This window comes from Pogona vitticeps, chromosome 3, assembly GCF_051106095.1.
Source record: "Pogona vitticeps strain Pit_001003342236 chromosome 3, PviZW2.1, whole genome shotgun sequence".
Lineage (NCBI taxonomy): Eukaryota > Metazoa > Chordata > Lepidosauria > Squamata > Agamidae > Pogona > Pogona vitticeps.
Window position 1 is genome coordinate 181,315,910 of NC_135785.1, and position 14,083 is coordinate 181,329,992.

General features: G+C 39.3%; 1 protein-coding gene across 8 annotated transcripts in view; it reads left to right on the top strand.

Moving 5' to 3' along the window:
* TBL1X (transducin beta like 1 X-linked) overlaps nucleotides 1–14,083 on the top strand; it is a 195,542-nt gene that overhangs the window by 76,358 nt on the left and 105,101 nt on the right. Inside the window, exon 2 of one of the 8 annotated variants that reach the window (XM_072994386.2) lies at nucleotides 12,672–12,756. The exons of the other annotated variants lie outside the window; for them this stretch is intronic. The gene's annotated coding sequence lies outside the window, so the exon portion shown is untranslated. The remainder of the gene's footprint in view (nucleotides 1–12,671; nucleotides 12,757–14,083) is intronic. 8 annotated transcript variants of the gene reach the window in all.

Here is a 14,083-nt window from a genome sequence, read left to right on the forward strand (position 1 = left end):
ACCTAGTTTCCCTATCCTGCTGTAACCCAGCCTAAATATTTTCAAATTAAACAACAAGATATTGCTTCCTGTATATCCTTAACCCTACTCTTTTTCCTTAGCTCTATCCTCTGTATCAGATATTAGGTTGTATGCTCCTTGGAATAGGAGCCTGCCTTCATGCACCCTGTGAAATGTCAGGCACAAGGATGGAGGGGAACAAAGTCAATATATAATAATGGAGGCTGGTGCCCTTTGTCAAGGAGGCAGGATTTATTTTCACTTAGAAAGGCAGCTGATACATTTGATGGTGAGATGTTGTTTTCCCACTCTGATCTTCGTGAAGTCTGTGTGGTCCCACATCTGGAACTTGCATATTTGCAGTTCTTAGGCAAAGCCTTGTGGTGAACTTTCTGTGACATGACAGTTCCATGATCCTTCACCATATAGCAAGGCAGTTTAGTTATTTCTGGTGATACACATGGTAGGAGTAAATAGTTCTTTCTGTGGTCATAAGACCCAAACCAGAAGAATGGACAGTTCTAGGAAATATTACATGTGAAACAGCCTTTAGCTGACAGACCTTCTATAGTCTTCTAGAATTAGAAGGCATGAACATACCTTCTGATGTTTTTCCCGCTGGTGACAGAGGAATGAAGAGATTTGATCCTTTCCTTTTGCTTGACCCGTATCTCAGACCAGCAATCCTCCTGTGAATGTAGTATTTCAAAAACATGCACACATCTCAAATCTAATGCATCTGAATGTACATCGGATGGTCAATTTCTTGGATGCTATGTGCAATATCTATGATTTTGTTCATGTGTATGTAGTTACATCTGATTTGAATGAATCAGATGTATGGGGGAAGGCAGGATGTTTTGGAAGGCATCAGGCATGCTGCTGGGCAGAGAAGGAAAGCATGACCTTGACATCACCATCATGTGTAGGGAGGCACTATTGGTCTGAAGTGGGCTAGAATTTGTTAAGGTGTTTTTGTTGTTGTTGTTGTTGTTGTTGTCTGCAGGGGGGAGGGGAGTTGGGGGATCTTTCCAAAACCCTGAGCAAATGCTTGAAAATCGGGCCACTTTATTCTGATCACTTTAGCCAACAGTCAAATATTTTTGTCCTCTTTTTCAGGGAAGGAGGGAGTGGAAAAGGAAACATAGATAGCAAAAAGGACTGTCTAAACCCCTTTAACTTGAAGTAGTTTTGTTCACAAGAGGTAGCACTCATCACCTCATTAGTACTGCAGCTCAGTCTGGGCTTCCATGCTGCTGAAACAACATTCACTGTCATTCCCTCTGTACAACCCAGCCATATTATACTTCCTCCTCAGTCCTAATTGTGTTGCTGCCTTTTGAGGAACCAGACCCATGTTAAAGAGTTGTCAGCCTACAAAGAAAGACTTATCTGCTTCCACTGAAGGCCACCAGGGAGCTAAAAAATTGCCTTCTGACTTAATTTCTGTAGCTGAAATCACTATAGCTAGAAAAAAAGCTAAGCTACTATGTTCACGTAGTAATGGCTTTCTCTCAATTTGATATCTCTTGTGGCAATCACATCTTCAGACAGAGAAAAAACAAGCTATCATCATTTCAAGGTGTTTTTCCTGCGCTGTGGCAATTTTGGAGGCTACACATGGTCACGTATGGATTTACTGCTATAAAAGGATGTCATCCTTCCAGATGAATAAGAGTATAACGTAAAGTTGCTCTGTGGCTTCAGACAGCACAGAGAGTATGGTATGCTCAGTGGGTAGCAGAAGGCGTTAGTCTTGTTGGGAAGACAGAAAGCTTTCCCGGTATTGCTGCCTATTGTTTCCATAGTAGCCAACAAGGTGTCTGTCAGATGCTCCGAAACAGGACATGAGTGCAGGAACATTCACCTACTTGCTGCTGTACAGAGACATCCTGACTCTGATACTGGAGACAGTATGTAACTGACTTGAGGACATCGATAGCTAACTAATGACTAAATGCTTTTGATAGCTGTATGAACCATTAATTTTTCTAATTTTACTTTAAAAACCATCCACATTGTTACCTATTACTAAAACATACGGTGAGGAATTTTATAACTTAGCTATGCATGCTATTCCCTTTTATATGTCTTGAATTTCCCACTATTTATCTCATTTGGAAAATCCTGGTTTTGAACATTATGTGAGAAGGAGTAAAAATGTCTCCCTAATTTCTCTTACTATATGATTTTATAATTTTATACAGCTGCAGTCAAAATGCTAAAGCTGGAAGGGGATCCCAATTCCAACTCTCTGCCAGATGAAGAAATCCACGGCTAAAACATCCCAGAAAAATGGCCAGCCAGCATTTATTTAAATATCTGCTATGAAGGAGAGCCCACCAGCTTCCATTTCATTGTCAAACAATGATGAAAATCATGTTTGCATAACTTTACAGTGGACCCTCGACTTATGGAATTAATCCGTATTGGAACGGTGGCTGCAGGTCCAAAAGTCTGTAGGTCGAGGCCTACAATGCATTGAAAACCGATTAATCCCGTAACTGGCCGTTTTTGTTCCATTTTGTTTTTGTTTTTTTCCCGGACTGTAGGTCGATTCTCCGGCTGCAAGTCGAACCTAAATTTTGCGGCCAGAGAAGTCTGTTACTCGAAAAGTTTGTAAGTTGAGCTGTCTGTAAGTCGAGGGTCCACTGCATATGGTGGAAGTTGATGACATCATCAGCTTCTGCCAGTAAAATTTATTGAATTTAATTAAATGCTTCCTATCATTCCATTTCAAATTCCAAAGATCCCCAGGGCTCTCTTCTGTCTTGGAAGGGGAAACTGTTAATTGCCAGAAACTGGTGCCAGATTGCCACCACCAGGATTGGGACCTCCATTGGTGATTTGAGGGTGATTTTTTGGCAGATAAACGCTCCCGTCCATCCCAAGGTTTCTAAAGGCTTCGCCAGGGCAAAAGGGAGCCTTAGGGAGCATCAGAACCTAAAACAGGGGAATAGGAAGCATTCAATTGATTTAAATTAAAATTTAGTAGTGGAAGCTGTTGACATCATCAGCTTCTGCTGCATAAAATTATGTGAACAGGATTTTGGCTGGGGTTTACCATCAGGGAGTTCATTCTAATGTTTAGCTAGAATCGTCTTTCTTTTAATTTGAATCCATTTAATCCTACTCTAGAGCCATACAAAACAAGCTTGTTCCATATGCCCTGTTAAAACCTTTCAAATATTTGAAGATGGCAACTGCCTTTCAGTCTTCAGTGATATGGCTGGCTCCAGGCAAAACATACTAAGCTGTCTCAGCCAGAGATAAAAGAGGGGGAGGAGGTTAATTTTGCATGACTTATTATGACATCAGGGATGTGGTGGTACTGTGGGTTAAACCGCAGAATCCTCTGTGCTGCAAGGTCGGAAGACCCAGCAGTCGTAAGATTGAATCCACACAACGGAGTGAGCTCCCGTCGCTTGTCCCAGCTCCTGCCAACCTAGCAGTTCAAAAGCATATAAAATGCAAGTAGATAAATAGGTACCACCACGGTGGGAAGGTAACAGCGTTCCAAGTCTAGTCACGCTGGCCACGTGACCACGGAAACTGTCTACGGACAACCACTGGCTCTACAGCTTGGAAACGGGGATGAGCACTGCCCCCTAGAGTCAGATATGACTGGACTAAATGTCAAAGGGAACCTTTAACTTTACTAAATGTAGTAGCTTTTCCTCTTGGGGAGTTATTAATTCAGATATATGGATAGTCTGTTGCCTTTTTCTGCATCTTTTCCAGTTCTGCAGCATTAATTAATTAATTAAATTTTTATACCTCTCTCCATTAGTGCCGAAGCATTACTCTGGGTGGTTTGTGTTAAATGTATGCTGAATGTGGGCAACTATGTTGGCACACAGTAGTCCATATAGATTTCCATTATTGATTTGTACAACGGTGTTATGACATTAGAGATTTTATTTTTGATTGCATCAAGATGTAATTTGCCTTTTTCACAACAGCAACAGGTTTGGTCCATATGTTTGTCAAGCAGTACAAATGAGTTAGTTAGCTTCCCATGTTTGCCTTAGCCAGGTGTGTAATTTCTTCAAACAAGAAGTTAAGATACCTGATAGCATTACAGTATTAACATTACTTACCATATGCTCAGTGAACCCAAGAGAAGAGTCAAAGGGTACTACAGGCTTCCACAAAGTTTATTTAGGTGCAAACCCAGGAAATCAAACAGTGATAAATTAGGTCATGAGTTGGTATATTGAATTTGAAACACTGTGGAGTCGACAAGGAGGAAGACAACTTTGTTTCCTTGGAAGACTGTTGCCCTCCTCCTGACAGGCCTCTGTGCCGTTCCACAGTATGCTCCCCCTTCCCGTTTCAGAGCAAGATATTGTGGAGAAAAAAAACTCATGGTAGTCTGGATGGAATAATAGGTAGATATGACTGGTGGCCTTAATGTTATAGGAGGCTCAAAATGCTTGCAACTTGCAAGAGAACCATTTCCTTATGGAAACCTTTACTGAAAGTTCCATATGATGTCTGCCGAGGCAGAGCTCCCAAAGACTCATCCAAAATCCCCCATCTCTAACCAAGCAATCCTCTTCCATTTAAGTATGTTTGGCATTCATGTCTGAAGAGTGAGTCATACTCGCTTTGGTTTAGGACTTCAGATTTAGAAATTCCCCCTCTCTTCCTGTTGCCACCGATCGCTCACTGCCTTTTATTTGCATAGCTTCAAATGCTGAGGTATTTTTCCTGGTTTGTTTTATATGCTTAGAAGCATTTATCTAGATCAAATTATGCTTGTTGCATAGGGGCTTGAAGCAGTGCAGCTTATGTGATTGGTGTTGCCAGAGTTTGGCAGAGGAACAAAGAATAGTTGCTGCTGTATCATTCCAAACCAATTATATTGCAAGTGTAAACTTGCCAAGAGATACTCCAAGGCACTCTTGTTTCCACCCTTACACCACAGTTGTGGGGCGGAGCGTTCTGAACTAGGCCAACAAATACCTTGGAATGTGGAATTGTCTTTAATCAGAGTTCTCTTTTCATTTTCTGGTCCATAAATATTCCGAGGCTCAGCATTACATAATGAAAGCAAATACTAACAGAGTGTGAGTATGCAGTCTGGCGTGCAACTCTAAACATCTCAGAGAATGAGAGGTACCAAATGAAGTCTGGCTGAGACTTGACTAAACCAGGTGTTGTCGAGGAAAGTACTGTATCTTTTTTCAAGCTGGGGAGAGAACATCCTTGTCCAAGTATGTGTGCTCACAAGCTGAGGACTGAATGTCTTTGGATCTGTGGCAAGACGTTGCGCCTTCGAGTCCTCTTTGGAAGGCAAAGAAACTGCAGACCTTTTCCTGACCATTGGAGATGTTTCATGTCCTCTTCTTGTCCATGAGCATAACTTTCCCAGCCCTGTGAATGCTGGATATTTCTCAATCTCTAATTCCTGTTTTTTTTTTCCATCTTAATGTATTGCAACTCTTGCAGTAGCTGCCTAGCTTTGTGTGGCCAGCCTACCCCAGAGGCAAATGCTGGGGGCACCATGATTGTTGTAGGTGGAACCTCCCCAACAGAGACCTAGACACCCTTTTGCTTCTTCCCTCATGATTTGAACAGCTTTTGCCCTTTACACAGTGTCTCCATCTCTGCCAATGTGTGGTCTAGCAAAGTAATTCTGATGGTATTTATGTTTTATAAAACATACAAGACGATTGGTCACGGCAGTGAAATAGGACTCTTAGGTTTAGTATGCATATCTAGGTCCAACGTGCAGTTATCCTTTTGGCTGAAGCTGGATTAAAGGATGGGGTGAGGAGGTTTCTTTTAGGAACAAATGCCGTGACTTCTTGTCAGACTCCAGATGCATTTCAAAGGTCATTAATGTTGAAGCTTTGAATAACCTGGGAGCAAGATTTTTCAACCTGATGGACCCTCTTCCCCCTCTAAGAAACTGCTCGGCCAGCAGATATTTTGTGTTCCTTCAGTACTGTATTTGGGTTCGGTTGCAACAGAGGCCTTTCTGTGATAGCTTGCCCGGGTCATGAAACTACATGCCTAAAAAAAAGCTTTGTTGCATTGATGGTTCTCCCTTGTCATGTAAAACCTTTGTATATCAACAGACACTAGGCCTTCTGAATGGTTTTTTCTGTTTCTGTATCCCTACAATGTAATCTTGAGCACATTATGAAAAGCGGAACATGTTGGATACATTTGATGACGTCCTTATACTATGGTCCCTGTTTCTTTCAATTGTTTGTGTGTGTTTTTTTTTAAAATCATCATATGTAACTCACCTGAAATTGTGACCTGTTTTCTTGAGTAACTGCTATTGTTCATCTTGTGGCACCCATGTATTAAAACAACATATAATAATACCAGCTCACTGCTAATAACAGGTTTACTATATATTTATCTAGTAAAGAAACAATTTCAGGTGAATGATCTGAGATTGAGTGGTATAAATCTCTCTGGGTTTTGTAGGGTACACTTTGTTGTGCCACTTTTTCAGAGAGTGGGCTTTTGATCAGTTTTATTATAGCTCTAGTTTTACTTTGATCAGTTTTATTATAACACAACTCTACTTTTATTCATGTAATTTGAATTGAAGGGTAATTTAATAACTGGAGATAATTGGGTCCTTTGGATACTGCTGCAAAATGCCTAATAATGTATAATGATGACCATAGTGGGGTGCAAAAGAATCTTTATGAGTATGAAGTAGCACAGTTCTTTGCATATAAAGTAACAGGAAACATCTTTTCTTGTTTAAAATGCAATTAGATGGGATGAAGTAGATTTTTACCCATCAGATCAAGAACATATTATAAGGTTCTTGTTCTAACATTTAAAGCATTACATTTCTCTTGCCCCTAGCTATTTAGCAGAACTTGTGGGGTGGCATATTCCTCGTAGGAGGACTTGAACTGTCGATTCTGGTCTTTTACTAGTCCCTTGAACCAAGGAGGCTAATTCCAGACTTAGAGCATTTTCTCATCTGGCCCCAAAATTATGCAATTCCCTTCCACAGTACCTTCGCGTGGAACTAAAGTTGGACAAATTCAAACAAGACCTAAAAGCCTACTTGTTCAACCTGGAACCATAGGGGTTGACCATGGAAATAGACAATTACTGGGACAGAATTACTGTACTTCAGTTATTATATTGTCATTATAGTATTTTGATTGTTGTTTACTGTTTTATGGAATTATAATTGTTTACTGTATGTTTTTATCATTGTAATTATGTTGTGGTTGTATTTTAGCTGTTTTTGACTATTGGAATGTGCTCTGGTATAGAGCGCAATATAAACAAATATTATTATATTATTATTATTTTAATATTAGGGCTTACTATCATGTTGTTCTACCTCAATCACTCTTCAAATAATAGCCATCCTAAGCTTTTTTCAATGGCTTTTTTTTTCAGAATCAGTTGGTGACTCTGACTATACAAAGTTAGTACATGTATCTAACTGGCTGAGCCAAAATGGTATAAGCATGTTTTGTAAATATTTTCTGCCTATTCCTGCAAAAGTGCAGTAATGACACACACAAAGTCTTCTTAAATGCAGCTTTGCAAGTGACTTCTCTATGGAATGGACAAGTGTTGCATGAGTGGCCTATTCTTTCAGCAGTAATTCTGAGGTAAATTGCTGCATTCACTTTTCTTTCTCAGGGCAACACATTAATTTCTGAAATTGAGGGAAATCACTGTTGCCAGTTTCCACAACAAAAGTGTTGCTCAAATATATATACCACCAACCACTTTCATGGTCAAGGATTTTAAGGTTTCAGTGAGGAACATGGGCTATGTTAAAATCTAATCTTGTTGGTCTTCTTGACCAATCATGTATACTAAGGCTCAGACCCTGAGGGAAATTGGTGTGTATAATAGAGCCCTTTGTGGTTTGCAGGAGAAATAAAGCCACTAGATTGGCCAAATCTTCTTCCTAGTATTTCCAGGAAGTCTTAAAAAGATTCCTGTTTCAAACCATGGAGAGTCGCAGAATAAGCAGTGCTAAGCAAGGTTGACTAATGTTTTGACTCTGTAGGGCAGCCTCCTATGATACTATTTTTCTGGACTTTAAGTCCTAGTTTCAGCTGCACTTTTTGTTTTGTGTTAGAAGCAATCCAGTGGTGCTTCTGGGGTGAAAGGATCAGTCAACAGGGCACTGTCATTATCCAGAGGATGTCTAAATGTATTCACAGTCCTTGCACTTTTCAGGGAGGATCCTTCCATGTTCCCCAAATGAGCACAAAAACATATTCCAGGGCTAGTTATGGAAATGATTGTATCTACATCCCTAGAATATGTAAAACCCTGGCACATATCCTTGGTCTGTATCCAACATGAAGCCATTACTGTTTTTGGAAAGGTTGGGTTTACAGTCCTAGTGTTGCTAAGAATCTTTAAAACGGAGTTACTGTAATAATTATTTCCTTTGTTACCTATTTGAGCACTTAAAGGATGGAAAATGTTGCATAATTGCTGTGTCGACATAACTGTATGTTTGTATATATTTGAAGCAAATAAATTTTCTGTTGTAATCAACTAATTGACAAAGGTGTAAAGCAATAAGGAAAAACCCAGTAGTGTGCATTTCATAAACCCACATTATGGGTTTGGGTTTATCTATGGAAATATTTATGTAATAAATAGAACAAATATGCTTGGTCATAAGTATTTAAGAATACATTTGTGCACTTAGGTATTCATAAATTATGCAACAGAGGATAATTTTCAGAACACAGAGAGTACTCATTGTAAAAGTTGCTGTAAAAGAAAATGTATCTAGAAAATTGGGCTATTAGATTTAAAGAACAGAGTAGATAAATTCCAAGATGGCATAGAAAAATCTCAGAAATCTTGAAATGCCGTAGAGTTTGGGCTGCTTGATATTTTTTCCAGCATCCCCTCTAGTTAACACCTGTCTGTGACTTACCTGAATTTAGCCACAAAAGCCTTGGGCTTGGGTAGGAAACATCACACAAATATGTTTTTTTTTCAAACTGAGGTACGTGGATTTTGGAAGAAAAAAATATTTATTACACCAAAAGAGTTTGTAGGCAGGCACCCAAGAATCCCATTCTAGATGCAAGGCTCTTGGGAAATAAGCCAAATCCTATTGTACAGCCAGAGCCGACCTAGAAGAATGAATGAAACTTTCTAAATCAACCCTTTATATGAGTATGCTTGATTCAGTGGGCCTACTCTAGGCTGTACATTCAATGTGGTACTGTATAATGTATACAGTGATAGACTAGGACTCAGGAGACCTGAGTTTGTATCCCTTCTCAGCCATGGAAACTCACTGGGAGCTGGCACTGCTAAAACTCCTCCTTAAATATCTCACTTGCCTTGAAAGCCCTAATAGAGTCGTTGTAAATCATTTCTGACTTGCAGCACATAACATAACATTGCTCTAGGCTGAGCAAACATATTCAGTCCCATGTATCTGCAGTACAGATTTGTGAAGGAAGTACAGCAACTGTTTCTAGCATATTGTATTATAATTCAAGGAAACAAGAATTAAAATTATATATATATATATTAAAAAATCATCTGAAGAATAATTTAGACTCTGCAGAGGGTGATATTTAGTTTGAATTATCTCTTTAGAGTGCTATATTGGTATGTCCAAGAGAACAGATGACATAATTCCCATTATGGTAGTTTATTATCCTTAACAGTAAATAGAAAATGTTATTTGCCTACGAGTTAAGGCTATGCCACTCATTAATAACAGGACATTTAACTAATAGATTAATCAATTAACTAAGCCTACATATTATCAAACAGTATTGTGGACACATTAAAGGGTACATAAAACATTTGCTAAGTAAATGTGGCTACTCAGTTTTAATATATTTGTAGTGATTTTTGGATTCATCTTTAGATTTACTGAGCAATTCTACAATTGTATTATTCTTTAATCTACTGGGAAAACACCACTTCTTTAACATTTATAAATAACATACTGTTGTTTTTCTAATTATGGTATATTTTTGTTGTGATGTTAGGAGGAATCCCAATGTACATGCTTTGCCCCACTTCTGTTTGCATGCTATGATTTTGTTTTGCTGTTGCAGATACGTATCTTCCCTTTCCAACATGGTCACTTCATTGTCATGTCACTTAAGCCAAGACTCCTGGCTCATTAAACTGTAGTGTGAACAGTACACGCTGCCTGTTTGCTCCCTCTCTGCCGCTGTCAAACAAACCAGACATGGAGAGCTTAACCTGATTGCCAAACATAGGTTTCAGGTTTATTGCTCGGATTCATAACCCAGCAATAAATGCCACCGTGAAGCAGGTTGAGAATTCTGGCTTGTATAACCACAGTAAATCAGAACACTGCAATAACCTGTATATGTCTCGTTTATCTGCTTGTGCCAGTGGTAAAAGCAAAGCAGAAGCAAATACCTTCTAAGCCTTTGGCTTGAAGCATTGATGAAATGAGGGGGCTTTAGATGACATTGTGAAGGCAGTGTTAGTATTTCAGTTCGCCAGTAGCCTGTCAAAGACAAACTGGCAGGAACAAATTTTTATAGTATAAATAGTAACCATTGTCATCAAGAGCAGTTGGTTACCATTCTTGTCAAAGAAAAGCAGCTGTTCATTGTCAACATGTAGAGTACTCAAGTAATGATTTAACTGTTAAATTTTAACAGAATTATTGAACGGTCCTCCTTTCCAGAATAAAATTGAATCCATGCATCCACATGATGGAGCCTGTGCAAAGCCATAGTTGATTTACTGAGTTTATTTATGATCAAAAAATTTCATCCACGTGAAAGTCACTTGCAGGGCAATAAAAGCCAATATTTCATGGGCCATGGATATTATTATTCAATCCATTTAAATATGGCCAGAATCCTGGTGGCATTTGTGTAAGCTTTGTGTAACTTGTTGCATTTAACCAATGAGGTGTTGGTGCACATCTCAGTTGCATGCCTGGTCTTGCCCCAGCACCTCAGTTATTACTGGTAGCCACAGTTAGCCATGGCAAGTTGCACAAACTTTATTGAACAGCAGCAGGATTCTGATCAGTGTCTTTAAATTCTGCATTCTGCATTGGCAGCAACCAAAATCTAGTTCTAGTGTTTCAATTCATTTTATAGTGGTGAAAGCAAAACTAAAACAGTTGCCCAAAACCTTGTATTGCCATCCTGTATGCAAGATTTTCCCCTACCCTAGCAGAACACAAAATGATTGTCTGCCATGGAAATGGGAATTTATCTGGTCAGGCCCAGCCCTCCCAGGGGATGCATGATTGGAGTTTCCATGAGAGTCTGGGCTTTTCATTGGTGCATGAGCTGCCCACACCATTGTGCTTTGGGCTTCCTGGTTCTATTACAATATTACTTGCATTTTCCGAGTGAGATTTGCTGGTTTCAAGTGTCCTTCCCTCCACCCCAGTTTTCAGCATTTTTAAATGCCAAAGCACTGTAGCAAAATTTGGCACTTCGGAGAGCTTCCAGTCCAGCATGAACGGTACTTCAGACACCTTCAATTAATTCTCAAAGAGTCTGGAAATGGACAAATACTGCTACTTTGCTTTCTTTTCCAATTTTTTTTAGCACATCGTTTAATTCTAAGTACTGTATGTAGTTAGTACTGTACAGTGGGGTCTTGACTTGAGAACTTAATCCGTATTGGAAGGCGGTTCTCAAGTCAAAAAGTTCTCAAGTCGAATCTGCATTTCCCATAGGAATGCATTGAAAACCATTTAATCCGTATCTGCTCTTTTCCGTCCATAGAAACTAATGGGAAGCTGCTATTCCGCCTTCAACCACTAGAGGGGGATATTTTGTTTCTTTTTTTCCTTAGGTCAAGAAAGGTTCAGGGAAGGCAGGGAAAATACAGTCCAGGCAGTACAGTACCAGGCAGTCCGAAGACTGTCTCCCAATCCACTCTCTAAACACTGGGAGGAGTGAGGAAGCAGACAGGCACCCTTTTCACTGGCCAACAGTTAACTGAAAGTTCACTTTTTGCACTTTCCCTGCCTCCCACGTGGTTTTTTTTCAGTTCTTAACTCAAATCTAAGTACTTAAGTCAAGTCAATATTTTCCTATGAGAGCGGTTCTTAAGTCAAAATGTTCTTAACTCAAGTTGTTCTTAAGTCAAGACCCCACTGTATGCTGAAAAAGGCACAGTGGTTTCATACAGATGTGATATCAAATCACGGTTTCGCATTACGTGAGTCTCAAATGTTCCCAATTTCCCATCTTCTGTCTATCCTTCTTCAAAGACGAGAAACTAAATGAAAAATTATAATTTGTAATGTTACTTTTCCCTGTTTATAAGCAGGAAAATGGAACATAGGTAAATAAGGTTCATGCCTGGTCGTTCTCAAAAAGCCATAATATGTCCACCGTGTTCAATGAAATTTGTTGTCTGAGAGAAAGAATAAGACCTGGAAATGAGAAACTTATTTTGGTCCTTTCATATGCAATGGTTGGCTACTGGCTAAACAGAATGTTGGAGTAGCTAGGCGTTAGTTCTGATTCAGCAGAGCTTTTCTCATATTCTCGTGAGGACTATCTATGGCAGGAATGATCTCTTCCAGGAACAGTCAGACCCAGCCTTTCATTTTTTTTCTACTTCAGGATATTTTAAAATACAATTTTAGATCTACTCATGTATCCTTTGAAGTTGTCTGAGTGGCTTTTGCAATACTGTTTTTTTTCTCTCTCTCTCCCTAGACAGGGTATTTAAAAATAGAAAACTGGCCTGAAATTAAATTGGGAGAAGCTGGGTGGAGTTGGCACCATTCCCCCATTTCCCAAAGTAAGTAAATAATTGAAATGATGTCCCTATTCTGTAATTTAACTAGGCATGATTAGACACAACCAGAGGAGCTTAAAACAGATTAACCTTTGTAATAATACACATATATCCAAAGCTTGAATGTGCTAAAACAATTAATCACTGAGAAGACTTTGCAATCATCCTCGACTGCAGGACATGTAATAATGGGTTCAAGTTACAGGAAGCCACATTCAGGCTGAATATCAAGAAAAACGTTTTAACTGTTAGAGCAGTGCAACAATGGAACCAGTTATCTGAGGGGGTGGTAAGCACTCCAATGCTGGAAGTATTCAAAAGAAAATCAAACAACCATATGTCAGATCTGCTTTGATTCCTGCATTGAGCATGCGTTTGGACTTAATGGCCTTATAGGTGCCTTCCAATTCAATTGTTCTGTGATTCCGTGATTCTAAGTACAGAGTGTGATTCAAATTTAAGGAAATGCACCTTTGCTCTTCTGTTCTTATTTAGCATAAGGTGTAGACTACAGCAATATCTAAGTGGTGTAAAGCACTGAACATAAAATGATAAACAGCACATAATGTCTTAAACGTATAAAGTCCAGAACCAAAAGCTAGGGAAAACTTCAGCATTTGGATGACTCAACGTGTTTTCAAGAGTCCTCCAAACCTGTAAGATATAGTGGTTTTTGTGTAACAACAGGGAGGATATTCCAATGGGGATAAGATAAGTGGCATGGGGAGGGGAGGGGAGAAGGAAGGAAAGGGAAGGGAAGAACTTGCTTTAATAAACATGTCTCACTTAATGATATTTATTAGCACTGACTGGTTACATTTGCTACCATCGGGAGAGACACGTTATTGAATAAGGGCCATTATTTCTTTGAAAAAACTGCAGAAAGAAAACTTTCTAACCCTGGAGTTCATGTGATTTATGTGTCAGCCTTCCCTAACCCAGAACATATGAATCTTAGATTAAAACATTTTCTTTTCCTTAGCTTGCCCTAGTGGAAATTCAACCTTCCCTGAATTACACTTTATTGCATCAATTAGATTTATCCAGTCTAGTGTCCTCCGGTCCCAGCTACACAGTACCCATCCTCACCACTGGCCATTATGGCTGGGGATGTTAGAGAACATAGCAATTCAGCACATTTGATGAGCACCAAATTAGTGAGCATAAAATCTGATTTGGGCAGTGAAGTATAGGTCAAGGAAAGCGGAGTTTCCTTTAGAAGAACCAAGCAGCCCCACTGTAGGTATTAATCTAAAGGAGTTAATTATGAGAATTCATTTCCCCTTAATCTGTTACCATAGTATCTGTAACCACTTGGATTTGGAATAAA